Here is a 23,479-nt window from a genome sequence, read left to right on the forward strand (position 1 = left end):
TGAGTTGAAGGGGCGGAGTGAGACCCGCTAATTGTCTCATATCGGCTATATTATTAGGTTAGCTTAAATAAAGGTCTAGTTTTTGTCACCTCTTTACTCGGGACGAGTAAAGGTTCGGTTTGGGGATATTTGATGTGAACATTATTTGCGCACATTTAGTCCCCTAATTGAGCCTATTTTGCATACTTTTATAACATTTCATGACCATTTTATCCGTCAAATCCTTCCTATTTGCTTTCCTAGTGCATTTTACATGTTTTGTAGGAAAGAAGATAATAAGGCGGAAATTCCCGTCTTTCGTGCATATTTGGAAGCTTATTGACGATATTTGATGGACTAAGTATGAAGAGGAAGCAAGAATGATGACCAAGGAAGAATAAATAAAGAGTATATGGAGGAATCTTAGGCTTAAAAGCAAAAAGAAAGGGAATAGCAGCTCAACCCGCGCGGGTCAAGTCTATCTGGAGCGGGATACTGTGAACCCGCTCGGGTCGATTTCAACCCGCTCGGGTTGAAGCTCAGGACGCTGGGATTTCGCTCGGGACGGGCGTATTCCTGGACAGGGGGATTTTCCTTGCTACGTGAACTACAAATCAGCCCGTCTTCACCCTTGGACGCCCAGATTTCTTCACATCACGAGATTTTCCTCCTTCAAGCAACGATAAGAGAAGCCCTTCTCTCGGATAATCCCGGAGGCTCCTTGCTCAACTTAAAAAGTGTAATTACTAGTTTAGCCCTTAGTTAACCCTAATACATCCTCCCTAATTTCCACTATAAATACCCCATTTGTAATAATCAAACCATCAAGTTTTATTAGATTAGAATCAAGTTTTCATTAGGTGGAATCAATCTTTCCTTAGATTAGATTAGTAGTAGATTAGAATAGATTATCATTTAATCTTTCCACAAAATATACATTAATCTTTCCTTTAATCATTGTTCAAGTTTATTATTGAGGAATTCAAGTTTATTATTGGGTAATTAGAAGATTATTGGGTTTATTGGGAGATTGACAACCTTCCATCAATCATCAAGTTCTTCTATTATTCTTGCTTTGTTATTGGAATCATTAGTAGGTATAATCTCTTAATCTCTTTTTAATTATTGCTAATTACTTTTATTTGTTCATCATGTTTCACTTTGTTAGTATGATTGACAACCTTGCTAGCATGTTCAATATGATGATAAGTGAGTAGTCTCTTAGCTAGGGTTAATGGGTGATTAGGGGAAACCAACATGGGGAATGATTCATGCTTAAATTAATATGCTTTCATGTTTTATTTGCTTGCTTGTTTTGATCTCAACTCATGCACATGTTATGTTTGATGAAATGCTAAGCCTATGAATCCTTGCATTTACTATCATCTCCTATCTTTTCAATGAGACTTGTAAGACATAACCCAACTCGAGTCTCATTAGACCATGCATGTTGTTGAGTAGGGAAGATTAAGTCGACTTGTAGGTGTTGTACAATCTAATCGATTCGGCTCCGGGACCCAAACTTTCCTAGGATTGTAAGATATAACCCAACTCAATCCATCACAACAATAATTGCTTGCTTATAATTTGAGAACATGTTTGTATGATCATATCCCATGATTCCCCTATAATCCCATGACACCCTAGTGCTTTTTAATCAATTGTTTACATCTTTCCTTTTGTTGCTTGTTTATTGCCTTTATTAGCTTAGAATCATCAACCCATTATAATTGTGACAACCCCAAGCATAACCATAATTAGATTGAATAAATTGAGTAACCACCGTCCCATGGATCGACCTCGACTTACCACTAGCTAGTTGTTTGTTGAGTTTTATAAATGTGTTTGATTGGATGAGTGACGACATCACCCCATCAAAGATTGTAGAGAATCCGTCCGTCCTCGCCAATCCGAGCGTCCTCACCAGGAATCCGCTCGGATTCCCCATGCCCAGTCCGAGCGTCTTGTTCCTTGATCCGCTCGGATCGTCCACCCTCAGATCCGGCCGTCCCGACTCCCAGCCGCACGGATCACAACACAGCACAGTTTCGTTCTTCAAGCTACGAAATGAAGAAGCCCTTCTCTCGGACAATCCCGGAGGCTCCTTGCTCAACTTAAAAAGTGTAATTACTAGTTTAGCCCTTAGTTAACCCTAATGCATCCTCCCTAATTTTCACTATAAATACCCCATTAGTCTAATTAGAGGAGCATGTTCTTCTTATCAATAATTAGTGTAGTTAATATCAATCAAATCTCTCTTCAATATTGTAATCAAATATTAATCAAGTTTTAATCCAAGTTTTAGTTCCTTAATCTCTCTCTTGTTCTTACTTTATTTTGGGTAATTGAAGATTATTTGGGTTATTATTGGGAGATTGACAACCTCTCAATCTAGGATTCAAGTACTTCTATTATTCTTGCTTTATTATTGGAATCATTAGTAGGTATAATCTCTTAATCCCTTTTTAATTATTGCTAATTACTTTCATTTATTCATCATGTTTTATTATGTTAGTATGATTGACAACCTTTCTAGCATGATCAATATGATAATGAGTGAGTAGTCTCTTAGCTAGGGTTTAATGGGTGATTAGGGGAAACCAACATGGGGAATGATTCATGCTTAAATTAATATGCTTTCATATCTTATTTGCTTGCTTGTTTTGATCTTAATGCATGCACATGTTATATTTGATGAAATGCTAAGCCTATGAATCCTTGCATTTACTATCATCTTCTATCCTTTCAACTTGACTTGTAAGACATAACCCAACTCGAGTCTTGTTAGACCATGCATGTGTTAAGTAGGGAAGATTAAGTCGACTTGTAGGTGTTGTACAATCCAAGAGATTCGGCTCCGGGACCCAAACTTTCCTAGGATTGTAAGATATAACCCAACTCAATCCATCACAACAATAATTGCTTGCTTATAATTTGAGAACATGTTTGTATGATCATATCCCATGATTCCCCTATGAACCCATGACACCCTAATGCTTTTAATCAATTGTTTACACCCTTATTTCATTTACCTTGTTAGTTTATTTTCATTGCCATTTTAGTTTAGTAACCTTCTACATCAACCCAATTTGTGACACCCCTAGACACCGCTAGTTACAATAGAATCTTCATTTCAATACCCGTCCCTTGGGATCCGACCTTTACTTGCCTCTTTACTAATTGTAGAGTTGTTTGTGAAGTATAAATTGTGTTTTGTATCGACCATTGACCAACGACCACATATGCTCAATTGTGAACACCAAATGGCTCCGATCAAAAATGGCTCCGTTTCGGGGACGGTGTTTAATTGATTTAAGATTTCTTTTATTGTTTTTAGTTGTGTCTTTTTCACCTTGGGAAGTAAAACTCCTCAAGGTTTGTTCTAATTGTTTTCGAGTTGTTTGATATTTTGCATGTCTAGAAGGATACAAAGAGATTTGTTACCTTTTGACCGTGAAATCGAAAGAACCTTGACGAATAATAGGAGACTTGTTAGGAGGAATTTGGGAGGTGTTGGTGAAGTTGTTCAACCCACTAGTGAGTTTGTCAATCCTTTCGCAATAGAAGGAGAAGAGAACCCATTAAACAATACCACACAAAATCCACCTACAATGCCTAAATTCTCGTCACACTCTATACCCACCGAGGAGGATCTACCAAATGGTACTCCTACCCCACAACATCTTACCGGAAACTTTATTGCCAAGTCCGCCTTCATCCAACTAGTTGAGAGGAGCCAATTCGGGGGAATGCCTAGTGAGGACCCTCATTCTCATATGGAAACATTTTGTGATTATTGTGAAGCTATCTCTCAAACGGGCGTGACTCAAGACCAAATAAGATGGGTCTTATTTCCTTTTTCGTTAATCGGCACCGCAAAACAATGGTTGAAGGGCCTTGATAAGGCCACCCTTGGAATAGATTCTTGGAAGAAGCTAGCTCTAGCTTTCTACAAAAATTCTACCCAGGAAAAGACCAATATGCTAAGAGCTCAAATTACGGGTTTTAAGCAAAGGGATGAAGAATCTTTGTATGAAGCTTGGGAGCGGTTCAAAGGTATTTGTCGCTCATGTCCTCACCATGGACTTAGCGAATGGTTTTTAGTGCAACAATTTTGGAATGGTTTATATGAAGATTCAAGGAACATTCTCAATATGGGATCAAATGGAATGTTCACCGAAGTTGATGACAATCAAACATGGAACAAGATTGAGGAAATGGCGGTCCATAATTCGCAATATAGTAGGCCTCGCAAGGCTACTAGAGGAGGAAAGTATGAAGTGGACACCGTTACTCAATTGGGTGCTCAACTTAGTGCTCACATTGACACAATCAACTTGAAGTTTGAACAAGCTATGGCTAGACTTGAGGAAAGCTCAAAATCATCAAAGCATCATGTCAATGCCATGACGGCATCCTCATCAATCCCAAGCGGGATATGTGAGAATTGTGGAACCTTAGGTCATGACTCAAGTGAATGTAGGGGAACAACCGAGCAAGTCAATGCTTTCCAAGCTTACAAAAGCGGTACCCCTTATTCAAATTTTTACAATGAAAACACCAAGTTCCATCCAAATCTCTCATACAAAAGCCAAAATGTCCAAAACCCTCAAACAACATACACTCCACCACCCATGAGAAATCAAAATCAAAGACCCTTTTTCAATCAAAACCAAGGTTACCAAAATCAAAATCCATACAATCACCACAATGACCAAAGTTTTGATGTCCAAAAAGCGGTCCTTCAAATGCAAAAGAATCAACAAGAATTTTTCACCCAAATGCAAAAAGATAGCCAAGCAAAAGACACCACCATCAACAACATTCTAGCTCACACCAAGATGTTGGAAACACAATTGACCCAACTAGCATCTTCGAGCTCACAAAGACAAAAGGGGCAATTACCACCTCAAGGTAATCCCCCTAGACATGAAACGGTTAGTGCCATTCACTTGAGAAGTGGTACAAGGTATGAAGCACCGAAGGAGCAAGTTGAGGATGAAGTTGTGAGAGCTAGTGAGAATGAAGTTGTGGTGCAAGGTCCCAAAGAAGGGGAATCATCAAAAGAAGAAAGCTCAAAGAAAAATGAAGACAAAGCCAAAGAAAAGGAGCCCATTGTGATTAGACTTCCTTTTCCAAGTCGACAAGCCAAGCCTAAATTTGATGATCAACTTGGAAAGTTCATGGAAATTGTGAAGAACTTAGAAGTCTCAATTCCTTTCACGGAATTAATCAATCACGTTCCGGCCTATGCAAAGTACATGAAAGATATCCTCACAAAGAAGAAGTCGATCCAGAAACTTGAGACTATCGCCTTCACTAAGGTGAGTAGTGCAATACTTCAAGGAAGTTCACCTCCAAAGTTAAAGGATCCAGGAAGCTTCTCAATACCGTGTACCATTGGCGACACAACGATCAACAAAGCCTTATGTGATCTAGGGGCTAGTGTGAGTGTCATGCCGTACTCGGTAAGTAAAAGGTTGGGAATGGGAGAGCTTAAATGTACCAATATCACTCTTCAAATGGCCGATAGATCGACGAAGACACCGCTAGGGATATGGGAAGATGTCCCCGTGCGAATTGGGAAGTTTTTCATCCCGGTGGACTTTGTCATTGTTGATATGGAGGAAGATTCCAACATTCCAATCATCTTAGGAAGACCTTTTCTACACACCGCGGGTGCGGTGATTGATGTGAAGCATGGAGAGCTCACTCTAGAAGTGGGAGATGAAAGCATAACTTTTAATCTTGACAAGACCATGAGAGCTCCTCGTTTGCATGAACCATGTTTCATGATTGATCATTATAGCCGAAAAGATGAGAAGAAGAAATCGGAACTCCAATGGAGGAAGAAAGTTGAAGATGCTCCATTCAAAGAGCAAGTGAATTGTGACAAGGAGAGCTTGCAAAGCTCATCAAAATCAACCAAGGAAGAAGATGATGGCCTCATTGGCCAAAAGAAGAAATTGGGAGAGTTGTCTCCATCCAAGCAAGAGATTTTCAATGATCAACTCAATGAAGTTTGTGGTCTTTGGGACGACGAATTTGAAGGGATCTTTAATCCCTACATTGGGCATGCCATCGATCATGATCAACAACAAGGGCCACGGTCTATTGAGGACCTCTACCATAACAATGAACAAGCTTTTAATTACTTCTTCGAGGTGTTGAGCAACATCAACAACACCTTGAACATGCCTCCTTGACATCTCATCAAGAATGAGAGTTTGGTGGAGTCCTCCCTAAACCACCACTTGTAAATATTTCTAACTCCCTAACTTACATTTCAATTTTCGTATTGCATTTTTGTCATTCTTGGATTTATTTTATTTACTTTGATCAAAATAATTGTCATGAAAAGAGAGAAGTGAGGGAGGGACTAATGATTTTAATTGATGTGTAGTGCTTTACCTTAGTGTGGGGATGGCAATTGCCTAGGCTATTCATGCCTTAGTAGTGCCCCCACAATGAAGAACACAAGATTTGAAAGAAAGAAAGAAAGAATGATAAGGGAATACGTTGGTGCACGGATGGACCTGAATCCGTGTACACAAGGACCAATCCGAGCGGATTCCTGAGAATCCGCCCGTCTACAGAGGATCCGAGCGTCTGCCGAGAAGACGCCGTCTTGGTGAGCTGAAAACCGCAAAATTCTTGATGTTGAAGAATCCGAGCGGATTCTGGAAAGACGCCCGTCTCACGTAATCCGTCCGTCTTGTGGACAATCCGCCCGTCTTGCAGCTGAAGAAAAACAAAGAAAAATCTCTGGACAAGAATCCGTCCGTCTCAAGCGAAATCCGCCCGTCTCGTCTCAGCAGAATCCGAACGGATTCCCCAGAATCCGCCCGTCTCTAGGCGGGATTTTTGAAAATTTGAAGCTGAAGAATCCGAGCGGATTGCGCCTAATCCGCACGGATTGTCCCTGCGTCCTAACATTGTCGAGTTCTTTAGATACCCACCCCACCTTCATTCCTTCATTCATTCACTCATGAACACTACCCATAACATCAAAACCCTCATCCTCTCCATCTCAAAAACAAAAACCCTCAACAAAACTCACCAAAATCAAATCAAACCATCTTTCAAATAACAAATCAATCACTCCATCTTCATTAATAATCAAAACCAAGAACAAAATCTTCACCTTTGAAATGATTTTTGTTCTCATAAAGGCAAAGCCTTTCACTTTCAAAATCGATTTGGGCATTCTACAAATTGAAGATTTTTGATCTTTTTCTTGGTTAGCTCATCAAATGGCAAGAACAAAGGGAGCAACAAAAGCAAAAGCAAAGGCAACAAAGGCACCAAAGACTACAACTCTCTCTCAAAGGCAAAAAGCTCTACAAATGAAGAAAGCTTTGGCAATGGTGGTATCAACACCAAGCTTGGAAGTGCAACCACCTCAACAAATTCCTATGGAAGCATCGCCCTCTACTCCGGTAATTAATCAACTCTTGCATTATCCGGAGGTAACATTCATTTCCGACTCCCATAGAAATACATTTGTCAAGTTTGCTATGAGACAAATTCAATCCACCAAATTCATATGCCAAGATGCTTTAGAGAAGTTGGGTGTTCTTGAACAAACAAGAGTCTTTTTCAATGCCATGGGTATAAAGAAATTGTTTGAAATGGAGGAAGTAACATACCCCTCCCTTGTCTTGGAATTCTTAAGTTCTTTAAAAGTGACAAAAGTTGAGAATAGGGAAAATATTGAGTTTCGTCTAGCTAACACTAGTAGACGCATTTCCTTTCCGGAATTGGGTGCAATTTTGGGTCTTAGCGATGAACATAAATTCTATAAGCAATATGGAAAGTATGATCCCGAGCCTCTTTGGGAGGCAATCTCCGGGAAGAAATTTGAAGATTTTAAAGCTTGTCGTGCTCTTTTGGTCCATCATCCGGGCATAAGAATATGGCACAAAGTTGTAGGAAATACCATAATTGCTAGGAAAGACACCAATCATTTCACCGGACTCGATTTTATTCTCCTTGAATCAACTTTGAATATTGGAAGAATTCACACCAAGCCTTACAATTCTTTGAGGCTATTGGTTGATAGATGGCTCCATATAGATAGTGGGAAGAAGGGTCAAACCGTAATTGTTAATGGCGGCCTTGTCACGGTCCTAGCCAAGCACTTTGATCCTAATTTCAATAAGGATAGCAAGTACAAGGCTAAGGATGGTGGCCATCTCATTGATATGTCCACCTTGATTAACAAGTTTAAGTGGGTTGTTCACAATTCCCTTGATACCAAGTATGGGTGGCTTACAAGTGAGGCTCGATCATTTACTTTACCCGCAAAGATTTGCCGTCTTAGTGTCCACCGGACCAACTATTTACTTCCCCTATCCGAAGAAGCCGAGTACATCATTCAACAACAAAAGGGTGATCATGAAACCCCCTCCTCTTCCATTGTTATACCACCTTACCCCTATGTTTATGAAGAGTTCAAACCACAAGGAGTTGAAATTGGAAAAGACTATGTAACTCTTGTTATGCAAACCATGCACAAGCAAGCTTATGAAGATCGGAAGAATGCTTATTTGGCTCAATATCCTCCCCTCCTACATCTAGCTAGGCAAGGACTCCTTGATCCATCTTGTCCTTTGCCTAGTTGGGCGGATAGAGAAGCCTTGTTTCCGGGTGCATCTAGGGACGTGGTGGAAGACAATGAGGTTGTTGGAAATGATGAGGAGATTGATGATAATATTGAGGAAGAAGCAAGTGGAGATGAAGAAAGAGATGGTGAAGATGGTGAAGATAATGATGAGGAAGATGATGATGAAGAAAGCAAAGAAGAAAGTGCCAAGGAAAGTGGCAATGTGACCACTTCTCATGAGGGAAGTGGTGATGATAGTAGCATGATGGAAGACTAGCCTTGGAGATTCCTACTCTCCCACGGTTTGTCTATATCTCTTTGTATTTTATTTTCATTTTGATCATTGTTGGTTTAGTCCTAGCAACATCAAAGGACTCACACCTCGGTTCCTTTGAGGTGTTCTTTATTGTTCCCACTTTTGTAAAATCCAAAATGACAATCTAGTCTCATGCATAGCATAGCATGTGCATGAACTCCCCCATGCTTTGACATTAGCAATAGTGTCTTGCTTGGTTTGGGGAAGTTAATGCATACGCAACGGGAGGTAATTTAAATTATCCTCTCCGTCATAACAAAAACCATGCATCATGTAGTATAGCTTAGTGTAGAATTGCATTTAGTATAGAAATCATGCATCATTCTTGCATAATTTCCATCATTTTGGCCATTGAGGACAATGCCCATATTAGTGTGGGGATGGGAATTCTAACACTTAACTTTTATTCAAAAACCATAAAAATTGAAAAATTAAAAAAATCATAAAAATTTGAAAAATTGAAAAAACCAAAAACAAGTTCATTTCCTTTGTATATATTGTCTTGTATATATTGTGTTTGTTTTATCCTTGTTCACTTTGATTGACTACGCCACATCCGAGACATGAGGATATTGAAGACCGCATGGTATGATCTTTCCAATATCCTTTTTCCTCTTTATGTTAATGACTATGTGGCTTTATTTTGATTGATGCGGTAAAACAATGTGAACTTAGGATTGCATTTAGTTTATATGGCATATTAGTTGGTAGAATCATATGCATTAGGATGTTTATATGTTAGTTGCATCATGGCATGTAGTTGCATGTTAGAAAAATTTTGCGAAACCGTCTACTTTGGAAGCTTGACAAGTGTATATAGGCCCTAGTAGATGCTTTTTATTCTTAAGACTTTGCTTGTTAGAATACTTGTAAAACACCATAGGATGTGTCATGCTAGTATCCTTTGACCCATGGTTTAAGGCCTAGTCAAGAGTACCTTGTGGTGTGATAACTCCTTGGCTACCGTTTATTCCAAGGTGACCCTTGAAACCATGCATACTTCCATCATTCATCCATGTTCTACCATATATTTTTGTCATCAAAGGGAATGGGCACAAAAAGAAATCAATTTGAGTTCAATGAAATGAAAAGTGAAAGAAAGTTTGCAAAAATGCATCAAATGAAAAGAGGAGCAAAAATAGACTCCTAAAGCTTCAAATACAAGGCACCCTCGTTGCTAATTGGGGTGACTTTGAAAATGTTCAAAAAGAAAATGCAAAAAAATTGTCAAGCATTGAAATGCCAAAAAAATCAAAAAGAATGGCAAAGAAAGTATTCTCAAAAAGTCAAAATGCCACAAGAAATTGGGGGGAAAAACAAAAATAAAAGCAAACTCCCAAAATGAAACTCAAACATCTATCGATCCCTTTATCCATCGTATCCATTTTTGTGCATGGTAGAGAGGGGACGACCCTTCTTCTTGTCTAGGCAAGAGGGGGAATTCGGCGATCCTCCAGTGTTTCTAACACCATAGGGAGTCTACTCTTGACAAAAGCATTTAACGATTGAGGACAAAGGTACCCTAGCTTGACACATTTTGGAGGTGATTTATTGGTATCCTTCTAGGCCTAGTAGTTTGAACAAATTGCATCTATGAAGGATTGTGTACCCTTGAATTGCTTCCCTTATAGATAATTTCCGCCACTTAGATGAGGAAAGTGGCTATTCTTTTTGTAGATGCATCCATTATGTGTTTTTGTGTGCTTAATGTTTGGATGTGTCGCCATTTTGGCAAGACCCACCTTGCCTTGCAAGAAGGCATCCTACCTCATGGTTGTCTTGTTGTGAGTTGAAGGGGCGGAGTGAGACCCGCTAATTGTCTCATATCGGCTACTATTATTATTTTAGGTTAGTTTTGGTCCTAGTCTTTGTCACCTCTTTACTCGGGACGAGCAAAGGTTCGGTTTGGGGATATTTGATGCAACCATAATTGGCGCATATTTAGCCCCCGAATTACCCTTGTTTTCATGCTTTTTAGTGCCTATTTGGGTCATTTCTTATCTTTAGTTCTTTGTTTTGCATATTCTTTGAGATTTTGATCCCTTGGTAGGAAAGGAGTAAGAATCTTGCATTTTCATGGCAAAACAAGGCTAAATTGATCATATTCAATGACCAAGCATCAAGGAGAGACAAGACTAGAAGGCCTTTGTACATAGCATAGTAGAAGAGCATTGTTGAGAAAAGGATCCTTGAGTCCCCAAGGAAATCCCCAAGGAATTCATGAAGAAAAGGGAAGAAAAAGAAGAAGGAAAGTCATTGAACTACAATCCGAACGGATTGTAGAGAATCCGTCCGTCCTCGCCAATCCGAGCGTCCTCACCAGGAATCCGCTCGGATTCCCCATGCCCAGTCCGAGCGTCTTGTTCCTTGATCCGCTCGGATCGTCCACCCCAGATCCGGCCGTCCCGACTCCCAGCCGCACGGATCACAACACAGCACAGTTTCGTTCTTCAAGCTACGAAATGAAGAAGCCCTTCTCTCGGACAATCCCGGAGGCTCCTTGCTCAACTTAAAAAGTGTAATTACTAGTTTAGCCCTTAGTTAACCCTAATGCATCCTCCCTAATTTTCACTATAAATACCCCATTAGTCTAATTAGAGGAGCATGTTCTTCTTATCAATAATTAGTGTAGTTAATATCAATCAAATCTCTCTTCAATATTGTAATCAAATATTAATCAAGTTTTAATCCAAGTTTTAGTTCCTTAATCTCTCTCTTGTTCTTACTTTATTTTGGGTAATTGAAGATTATTTGGGTTATTATTGGGAGATTGACAACCTCTCAATCTAGGATTCAAGTACTTCTATTATTCTTGCTTTATTATTGGAATCATTAGTAGGTATAATATCTTAATCCCTTTTTAATTATTGCTAATTACTTTCATTTATTCATCATGTTTTATTATGTTAGTATGATTGACAACCTTTCTAGCATGATCAATATGATAATGAGTGAGTAGTCTCTTAGCTAGGGTTTAATGGGTGATTAGGGGAAACCAACATGGGGAATGATTCATGCTTAAATTAATATGCTTTCATATCTTATTTGCTTGCTTGTTTTGATCTTAATGCATGCACATGTTATATTTGATGAAATGCTAAGCCTATGAATCCTTGCATTTACTATCATCTTCTATCCTTTCAACTTGACTTGTAAGACATAACCCAACTCGAGTCTTGTTAGACCATGCATGTGTTAAGTAGGGAAGATTAAGTCGACTTGTAGGTGTTGTACAATCCAAGAGATTCGGCTCCGGGACCCAAACTTTCCTAGGATTGTAAGATATAACCCAACTCAATCCATCACAACAATAATTGCTTGCTTATAATTTGAGAACATGTTTGTATGATCATATCCCATGATTCCCCTATGAACCCATGACACCCTAGTGCTTTTAATCAATTGTTTACACCCTTATTTCATTTACCTTGTTAGTTTATTTTCATTGCCATTTTAGCTTAGTAACCTTCTACATCAACCCAATTTGTGACACCCCTAGACACCGCTAGTTACAATAGAATCTTCATTTCAATACCCGTCCCTTGGGATCCGACCTTTACTTGCCTCTTTACTAATTGTAGAGTTGTTTGTGAAGTATAAATTGTGTTTTGTATCGACCATTGACCAACGACCACATATGCTCAATTGTGAACACCAAATGGCTCCGATCATTGGCGAAGTGGGGTAGTAAAAAGTTATTACATCGAAATTTGGATTGAGCTCAACGGAAGTATTGTTGACCGTAGTCTCATGTGTTTCGGGCTAAAGATGAGAATTAGAGTAATTTTTATCGACCGAGAGTTCTAAAAGTAGAATCGATTAAAAGGTTAATCCACCGAGTTATATTAATAAGGGATGACTCGGCTTACCGTACCCGTATTAATATGAATTTGGATCTCGGAATCATTTATGTAGTTGGGTGGAGGTCACTATATAAATGCAATAGTTGTAGTTAAATTTACGAGTAATATTAAAACGATAGATGAAAATTAATTCCTTCATTTCCTATTTTGTAGTCAAATTTGTTTTAACAACCGCAATGGCAACTCCAAACGCGTCCGCATCCACTAGTTCCACCACGCTTACCAATGTGTCATGGCTCCGATCCTTCATGGATCGATGTAAGTTAGAGAAGAATGGGTCCAATTTCGCCGATTGGGACGCGCAACTTCGCTTGGCCGCGCAAGGTGACGACAAGCTTCGTTAACTTACCGAGGCATCTCCCACCGAAATTACTACTAGGTCCACCCCCGCCGCTAGGCAAACCTATGAGGTTTACCAAAGAGAGTCGGCCGCGATCAAAAATGTGTTGATCTTTGCTATGGAGGCCGAACTCCAACGAAGTGCTATAAAGATTAGCACCGCTCATGAGATCTACATGAAGCTTGTGAACATGTTTTCACGAGCTCCTAGGGTCATTCAATATGAGGCGGCTTCCGCATTCTTTGATCTTAACATCAAAGAGGGCCAAAAGGTGAGCCCTCATGTGCTCAAGTTGATGGAGCATGTTGAGACCTTGAAAATGCATAAGGTGGAAATTCCTAATGAACTTGTAATTGATCGAATTAATTCCGGGTGAATTTTAATATGCAAGATAAGAAGGTTTGCCTTGATGAGTTGCACAAAATGCTTGTGCAAGCCGAAAGGGACATGGGGCTAAGTGTTAGCACCACCAAAGATGTGCTCAATGTCAATCATAAGAGCAAAGGAACCTTCAAAAAGAGCGGGAAAAAGGGAAAGAAGCGAACTCCCAACAGGAACATAGCTAAGACTTATGAAGCAAGCTCCTCCAAGCCCAAGTACAGTGCCCCCTCCGGGGACAAGTGCCACTATTGTTGTGGAGTTGGGCATTGGAAGAGAAACTGTTCCAAGTATCTTGGCGACATCAAAGCTGGAAAGGTTATTCCAGTAGGTATATAACTATCCCTATCTTTTATGTTTCAATCTCAATTAGTATGTGATACAAGTTGTGATGATTACCCTTTTTATTGTAAATAGGGGCTCCTACCAAGGACAAAGGCAAGGAGAAGCAAGCCTAGAGCATCACGAGGGAAGCTAGCGTAGCCGACCATGGTGATGGATCAATGGAAGCTTGGCTTTTATTTGCATTGTCTTTAATTTTATGTTGTATTTCATGTTTTTAGAACTATTTTGATTTCCTTGTGTGACTTGAAAATTGGTTTGTATCCTTTAAACACGGGTTGTATTTTGGATATTGGTGATTTGGTTTTCAACCCAAATCACTTGTTTTATTATGTTATTTGTTCTAAAATCATCATCATAAATTACTTGCGTAGAGAAACATTAGATAAATAACTCAAATTGATCAAATAGACGATTATGATGATGGGATCATTATATGTCCATAAGCTATGAATCTGATTCTCCTTATGCCTTTGTTACTTAAAGTAACAACTTACTTATATAAGATCAATTCTAAAGTCGTAATGAGTTTTTGAACTCATCAAGTAGGGAATTCACGATACCAAATGGACATATTATTCTAATTGGATGGTCAACCATGAGATACCTAGAATAGAGAGTCTATTAAACAGATGACATGGATAAGACTCGTATATTATCAAGCTGCCATGTTAGGATGGCCTTTAGAAAGCTAAACTCCATTAAATATATATGTTTGTGTCTCACAAAGCTATCTCTCAAGAAGATAGATGTATTTCTGAGAGATAGAGTGGGAGAAGATTGAATCGTCACAAACATCTCTTATAGTTGAAATGTTACTTTGTGAAAGTAATAGAATTATAGAGTGGGAGTTGGTATTGAACTATTATCTATGAAGATAGTATGAGAGCATAGTTCAGTGGGAGTTTATCACACATGTCTTATTATTTAAAATATTACTTTGTGAAAGTGATAGTATCATGACCTTGTTACATACGAGCCAAAGCATTACAATCCGAAAATTGTTACTCAAGAGTAGATTTACTTAAAGGAAAGGGTCTCCTTAAGGTAAATAGAGCTTTAGAGTACACAAATGCATTAGATTTACATGAAGATGTTGATCAAGATAAATTATGTTAGGAATTGCCGCATTTCAGTTTAATGAAGAATGACAAATAAAATTCGCTTTTCTAAAATGGGAATTTAGAGAAGGAAGTATTTGAAACACAAAATCTTAGATGAAGATCTAAGAATCCTAACATATTATGTGTAGCTTTCTTCAATGATCATTAGAATGATCTTAAGCAAGCATTATAGGATTTTACTTTTCGTTGATGTGATTATAGTGAATTGTTTCATTCACGTGATTGAAGAATCATGATATACATGAAGTTAAGTGGGAGCTAAAATTATTTTTCCATGTCATATATATTGAAGACATATTACTTATTGAGTATTATGTACCAATGCTCTCTTCTGGCAAGAGTAATTGGAAGACTTGGAAAGGGATGCAAAGTATTCTAGATTTTGAATCTATGTGAGAGAATATTGGCATAAAGTTGAGAGTCTTATGAGGATAAGTTCTTTTGTATTTATTTTACATCAACAAAATTGAATGGCTTATTCATGATGATGAAAGTGGAATTACTATGATGGAATCATAGTCGTTCACTGAACCCATTAAGTTGTTGATTACATGAAATCGATTACTCTTTGTTTCCGCCATTAGAACGATTATGTATGCCAACAGAGACGACGTCTTTGTGATGTACCATATGCTAGGAACATTATGAATCAATAATAATTTATTTCATTAGATGGGCTTGTGAAAGCCTTAAAGTACAATTGATGAATTGTACACATGTTTGGATGATAAACTAAGTTAGGTGTTGAAGGGTTGCACAAACTTTAGTTTCCAAGCTTAAAAGGATTTGATGAAATCCTAAGCTAATGTTATTGACTAAGGAGTAAGAAACTAAGAAATGTGTTTTAGTTTCGCGCATTGCAAATTCTACAAAAGGAATCTAAGTAAGTTGTGATAAAATGGTCAACGTAGGGATTAAGGGTGAATCCCTCTACAAATGACTTTATCACAAGTTATGCGATAACAGTGGGAGCTTCTTTCAAGTTAAAGAGCTCGGGTCTAGTATGAAGTCTAGACATATACTTAGAGAAATTCATGTCATTAAAAGATGACATTGAATGGAAGGAAATAGCAATTAATTAAGTTGGAATATATGGATATCGGGTATATCCACTTGCCAAGCTTGTATTGCATTTTATCTAGTGTCATAATACACTAAAGATTATTAAATATGAAGTAGTAATAGTGTATTGACTGTTCATATGTGATAATCACATTTATCGTTTGAGTTTTATTAAACTCACCCGCTACCTTGTCGTATCCGAATGGGTTGTAGAGACAAATTGAACCCCATTAAAGTGAACTGGATTGACATGGTATTCGCCCCTAGTTACCTATATGAGGTGACGTCTCGAAGTGACTAGAGTGTGATGCGATTGATGGCAAGTTCAAGTGCCATAGAGTCATATGGGATGACTAGTCGATCACATAGGCAGACTGTATGGGACAATCTATCGGGCAGTGACCGCTTATAGAGTTCTGGTAATTCATAAAGCCTGGTCGTGGCAAGAGCTACTATAGTATTCTTATGAGTCAATTCTTTTGACTAGAGACTATTCGCCCAAGTTGGCACAACTTTTGATTAGCTTTGATTTATACTCTACGATTTCGTAAATGAGGTCAAACTGGGTATATTTTGGGTTATGATGGGTGTGGTGAACGAAGGGAATAGGGCGATAGGAATTGTCCACCCCTTGTCGGGGTTGTTTGAAATCTCAAGGCCACTCGAGGAGTAGTTAACCGGAAATGCGTGGCCACGCTCGGAAGGTATCTCTCGATAGATAATTCCGGTCAGACAGTTAATCTCCAGATCGAGAAAACCACTCAAGATATGATCAAATGTAAGTACGACCTGCAAGACACCTTGCATTGAGTGGGAGATTGTAATAGGACAAGAGAATTGGTGATGCACACTTGTCGAGGACAAGTGGGAGATTGTTGGGAAATGTGTCCTCAACAATAGTGCGATCACATGATTTAAATATCATAATTAAAATCTCAAATTAAGAATACGTGAGGGATGATTTTTATATATATATTCGACTGATCATCATTAATCGGTAATGATTGGTTGACTAGAGTTTGACATTATTGTCGTGTGACGGTGGTGGTCAATTGATCCCTTAAGGTCACACCTAAAGGACAATTCCCTTAATGGATAAATTGATTAATTGTATGACGATACGAGGTAATCAATTCTTTAAAAGTGAACAATTTACTTGTCAGAGAGAATATTGATATCTTATTGTAATGGGATTAAATAAGATTTATTTTAGTAATAAAAATGCTTTATTACTAAAATTGCTTATTGTTTGAGAAACAATAGAGATAAGAATGAATGGTTAATTATAATTACAAGATGTTGTGAATTATAATTTTATGACCCATTTTATTTAATGATCAAGTATCACTAGTCAATTTGTTGTATGTAATTTAATTAATTTGTAAAATGATGTTTATGTGATAAATATGCATTAAAATTAATTAATAACATGTATCATACTACATGTAACATATTGTGTGACAAATGACAAATTGACAAAATAAAATGGTAGTCCATTTTAAGAGCATGGACCGAATGGAGGGAGTTATAATGGTGTGAGATTGATTTATTTTATGATAAATAATTCATAGGCTTTACTTTTATAGCCTTACACCTACCCTACAATGCCTTACACAATTATGCATTGTGAAGACCAAAAGGGAAAAGGCAAGATTCCCTTTTGGCTCCATCCTACCCGGCCTCACCTCTTCAAATGAGGACTTTTGTCCTCATTTTTCATCTAACTCATTTCATTCACATCTACATGCAAGCTTTTGCTCATACTTCTCTCTAGTTTCTTTTCTCTAACAAGTTTTGGAGATTCACAAGTTTTGTTCATCATTTCTAATATCAAAATAATATTACTAGTGTAGTAGTAATAATAATATTAGAATCATTTTAAGGATACTAGTATTATAATCTAGTTAATTAGAATACTAGTTTAAGGGTAAGTCTTGGGTGCAATCTAAGGAGGATTTCTATACTTGGGATCTTGGAATATCATCCATCATTATAAGCTCAAGAACAAGTGAAGGAAGGTGACCTTACTTGTGCCCATAATTTCGAACCATTTAACAATGTAAGGAACATTGTTTTTCTTATAAATCTTTCATTTTGTTATGCATGCACTAGATCTAAAGAACAAATAATTAACAAGTTAATTAGTTCACTATTAGAGGAGTCTAATAATAGGTATATGAACCTAACAAATTTATCTTGTCACGTGTGTTGTGTCCTCATTTTTCTCCCACTCTATCTCTAGAATAAATACACTATAGATTCAAAGATAGCATATGAGACACAAATAATGATGTTGAAGTTATAAGGAGAACTATCTCATAGATTGACTAATAGTTATAGATTTCGTAAGTGTACTTGGTGATTGACATTCCTTTAAGAGAGTTCATAGACTCAAAATCGCTTTATAAATGATCATACACAAGCCTTAAGCAAGTGGACATATAATGAAACCCGTCATTATATTTGTCTATTAGATCACTTTAAGTTATATGTTTCTAAGAACAAGCATTTAAACCCAAGTCACCATTATCCAAAATACAACCCATTATCCAAAATACCTTTCCATGTCAAACACGGAAACTTAAGGTTCTAAAATTCAAAACATAATTTAAAATAAGACAATGAAAAGCAAAGCTCCATGAAAGCTATCCCTAGCTTCTTGATGGTTTCTCATGCTTGCTTTTCCTTTCCCTTGTCTTTGCTTGGTGGAGGCCCTATTTACAATAAAAAGGGAGATACATTATCACAACTTTGCATCATAATACCATAGTTGAATTAGAAACATAAAAGAAAGGATAGTCATTTACCTACTGGAGTAATCTTTCCAGCCTTAATATCACCAAGGTATTTGGAATAATTTCTTTTCCAATGTCCCATACCATTACAATAATGGCATTTATCAAGAGGACCCTTCTTGATTTTTGAAGTGCTAGCTTCACAAGTCCTAGCTTTGGTGAATGTGGGAGTTTGCTTCTTACCCTTTCTCCCATTCTTCTTGAACTTCCCCTTACTCTTAGTGCTTATGTTAAGCACATCTTTTGGTGGGTTCACATTTAACCCCATGTCCATCTCGGCTTGCACAAGTAACTCGTGCAATTCTTCAAGAGACACATCCTTGTCTTGCATGTTAAAATTCACCCGGAATTGAACATACGCTTTGACTTTGGACAAGGAGTGTAGAATCCTATCTACAATGAGTTCTTTGGGGATTTAAACCTTTTGAATTTTCAAGTTCTCGACAAGCTCCATAAGTTTGAGCACATGAGGGCTAACCTTTTGGCCCTCTTTGAAGTCGAGATCAAAGAATGCCGCGGCCGCCTCATATTGGACGATCCGCGGAGTTTGTGAAAACATTGTCACAAGCTTGGAGTAAATCTCATTAGCATTGCCCATTTTAAAGGCTCTCCTTTGGAGGTCCGCCTCCATCGCAAATATCAAGACATTTTTCATTGCGGCGGACTCCTTTTGGTAAGCCTCATATGCTTCCCTAGTGGCGGCGGTCGACCTAGTAGTAAGTTCGGGTGGAGAGGCCTTGGTAAGGTAACGAAGCTTGTCGTCACCTTGGGCGGCTAATTTGAGTTGGGCATCCCAATCGGAGAAATTTGACCCATTCTTTTCAAGTTTACATCGATCCATGAAGGATCGGAGCCAAGATGAACTAGCGAGAGGCGTGGCATTAGGGGTTGGTGTTGCCATTTGTTATGAGAAAAGAAGTGGTCTACAAAACAAAATAGAAGGAGTAAAACAAATGTCGTTTTAATAATAATACTCGTAAAAATTATAATTTAAACAAGTTTTATGCATTTTTCTAGTGACCTCTACCCAACTAGATAAATGATTCCAAGACCCAAATTCATATCGACTTAGGCACGGTAGGGCCGATTCATCCTTTATCAATATAACTCGGTGGATTAACGTTTAATCGATTCTACTTTTAGAACTCTTGGTCGATAAAATTACTCTAATGTTTATCTATAGCCCGGAACACATGCGACTACGGTCACGAATACTTCCGTTGAGCTCAATCCAAATTTCGAATAAATGTGTCCATGATCCAAATCCACATCAACTCGGGCACGGTAGGGCCGATTCATCCCTTATCAACATGAATTCGGTGGATAGACATTCATCACCCACTCCCTCTACGTAACAAGTTTTGTACCCCGGTAGGGCCGAGTGCACTCCCTCGCGAAATAGGTTTTCATGGTTTCTACTATTTGGTAAGGCTATGTCTCAATTTATTATTCTAGCGAGAGGTCATCTCAATTTATTATCTATCACGTTTTAAGTAAACTAAAGCGGTGAGCTACGATAATTCTAATTGACACGGTTGATAAACTCGATGAAGATGATGATGCATGTTTTAGTTATGGCGATTTAGCGATGCATGCGACATATAAATAAAATGCAAGCATAAAATAAATCCTAGTATGGCCTTTCCTAAAATAGAAAAACTATTTAACTATTACATATTCGGAAACCAACTCCATTGGTCCCTTGAACTTCGGTTGTGGCACGCATCTCGAGGTAACACCGTCTTTATGTATCGCCATCTTGAAGAAATCCGTCTTTGGGAACTCCGAGATAAATTAAATTACATAGCAAATTACATAATTTCCTATTATACATTTGTAACTAAAAAATAAATTAATTAATTAAATTACAAAACGGTGATACGAGATCACAATAAATTACAACCGAATCGATATTCCCATACATTTCGGGAAATACCAATTAAAAACTAAGGCCATACTAAGTAAAATTACATAATTAAAAAATTACATAAATTAAATTATGACAATCATAAGGAAAATACAGCATTGTAATATGTATGAACATGCCCAATTTTATGCTAAATCGCCTTTAATTAGCCAATATCGTATATTACTCGGTTTTTACGGATTTGCGTGATTTCAACATTTTATAATCACAAAATTACATAAATTCATATTTATGCCTAAGTTAATTATCCCAACCTCTTAGGACTCAAAATTTAGTCTTCACTAATTATTTGACCATAATTAACTCATATTTCTAAAATTGTTCATTAATGGACCAAAAATTACAAAATAAGCTATAAACTTCAAATAAATCATAAAATTTCAAATAAATTCAAAATTTGAAATTTAAACTCATGAACATTCTGGAAAAATACCATGACACTCATAATGTTCAAAAACTTAGGTTAAGAATTTCGAAAATTTTCCGGAAAAACAATGTTGCGGTTTATCGGCTTTTAACAAAATAATCATAAAAACATGGAAAAATTATATTCATTAACTTTTCAATTTTAGATCTGAAAACAAAAAAAAATGCAATATATGATGTTTTTCTTTAGTCATAGAGTATGTTTTATTAATTTTTCATTAATTAAGTCACTATTCATGCCATTTTTCTTCAAAAATCCATAAATCATGCAAAAAGACTTCACTATAGCCCATTATTTTACACACATCTTGTAAAATTGCATGTGACATCATACTAAATTTCTATGACCAGATTCGAAATTTATCTCATATTAACCTATTTTTCACCTAAAACCGATTTTAATAATGAAAAATCCATTTTTCGAGCATAACATGTCCAAAAATTATGAAAATTTACAGGTTATCTCAAAATAATATATGTGACAACATATCCAAAAATCACTGGAAAATTCGAAGTATAGCTAATTTTAGACCGAAAATGACATTTTTACTCATAAAATCATATTTAAATGCCATTATTGTATAATATGAACAACAAAAATCCGTAAATTAACCAAAATATCCTAAAAACATTTTAGGACCAGAAATTTTAACATGTATAAATTAATTTCGTGATATATCATAATAACACAAATTATTCAAGTTTTATATGTTATTCTTATAACTCGGAAAAACTTTTAACCGATTTGCATGCAAACAACCATGGCTCTTGATACCGATTGAAAGAAAAGTAGATCTATATACTTAACATATTCATATATGTTATGATTTAATTTGTCATAAAATTAATGATTGATCTTATGCATGCAAACTTTAAAACAAAATAAGGAAGAAACAATATTCTTACATTGTATTTTCGGTTTATAGGGCACAAGAGAGATCACCTTTCTCTCTTGTTCTTGAGCTTTCCTTTTGGATGAACAAAGACCCAAGTATAGGATCTCTCCCAAAGTTTTATACCCAAAGCTTACTCTAAATTAAAATTAATATTATAGATACTAGTACAATATTAATCTTGTATGAAAAATGACCCAAAATAATTTTGGTATTTGTCTCTAAAACGGTTTAGAGAGAAGAGAAGAGGAAAAATATTTTTATCTCTCTAAAAATATTTTATGAGATGAATGAATGAATAATTCAATAACATTATTGAGTATAAGGTAAAAGGAGAGGAAAAACCAATTGGTTTTTGCCTCTAGAAAACCGGGTGGGAGAGAGGGCAAAGGGGAGCCAATGCATGCATAAATTGTTCTTTACAATGAGCAATAGGTTGCAAGGCTACTCTATGATGCAAATGATTGTGTTTTCCACTAATTTAAACAACACAATATTTTGCCTAATCCCCTCTTAATTTCGGTACACTCATAAAATGGAACCCATTTTATTTTTGTCAAATTTTGTCAATATGTCACATGTCACATGTTACATAAATTTGTTATGTATTTTTAACATATTAAAAATCAACGTATTATTAAAAATACGTCATATACAAAATCGACTTAGTAATTCATAATTACTTGTACCAAAATATTTTACCAATTATAAATCACAACAAATTGTATTTATAATAATTCATTCAATTTAACTGTTTCCTTAAACAATAATTTCATCTGAGTAATGATACAATTCGATTACTCAGACCGTATCTCATTTAATCAAATTTCAATGTGATACGTAAATTTTACCTCCAAAATCGTCCGTCAATTTTCAAGTAATTTAATTAACTCGTAACGTTATACGATTAATTAAATGATCAATTAAGAGTGTTGCCCTATAGGTATGACCTGGGGATCAATCGATCACCACCGTCGCACGACAGTAATGTCAAACTCTAGTCAGCCAATCATTACCGATATATGTTGATCAGTTGACAGTAAAATATTACTTCCCAATTGTATTCTTTATAATGAGACTTAAACATGTGATCATCATGATCAACAGTCATGATCGCATTATTGTCGGAGGACACATATTCCAACACTATTTACCAAGCTCTTCATCGTCATGTAGGATAGGTGACCCTCCGCAGCCCAAAGTAGGTGCCTATTGTCCCAAGTCTCAGCCCACGCAGGTGCTCCCCTCAGCTGGCGACCACCTCGTCCAACGTTTGCCCGTCTCGGGGCCTCCTCCTCCTCAGCAGCCTCCTCCTCTAGGACCTCGTCCTCAGCAACCGTCACCGCAGCAGTGAAAGCCTCCTCCAACGCCTCCTCAAGCACCTGAGAAGGGTCAACAGCAGTGTCCACATCCATAGGAGCCCTCCCAG

The 23,479-nt window shown here is 37.2% G+C and overlaps 1 non-coding gene across 1 annotated transcript; it reads right to left on the reverse strand.

Moving 5' to 3' along the window:
- Positions 1-3,959: 3,959 nt before the first annotated feature.
- Positions 3,960-4,066, reverse strand: LOC141616390 (small nucleolar RNA R71). The gene has a single exon (XR_012530741.1). It is a non-coding gene; the product is annotated as a small nucleolar RNA R71 (small nucleolar RNA).
- Positions 4,067-23,479: the final 19,413 nt, after the last annotated feature.

This window comes from Silene latifolia, chromosome 11 (assembly GCF_048544455.1).
Source record: "Silene latifolia isolate original U9 population chromosome 11, ASM4854445v1, whole genome shotgun sequence".
NCBI classification, from domain to species: Eukaryota; Viridiplantae; Streptophyta; class Magnoliopsida; order Caryophyllales; family Caryophyllaceae; genus Silene; species Silene latifolia.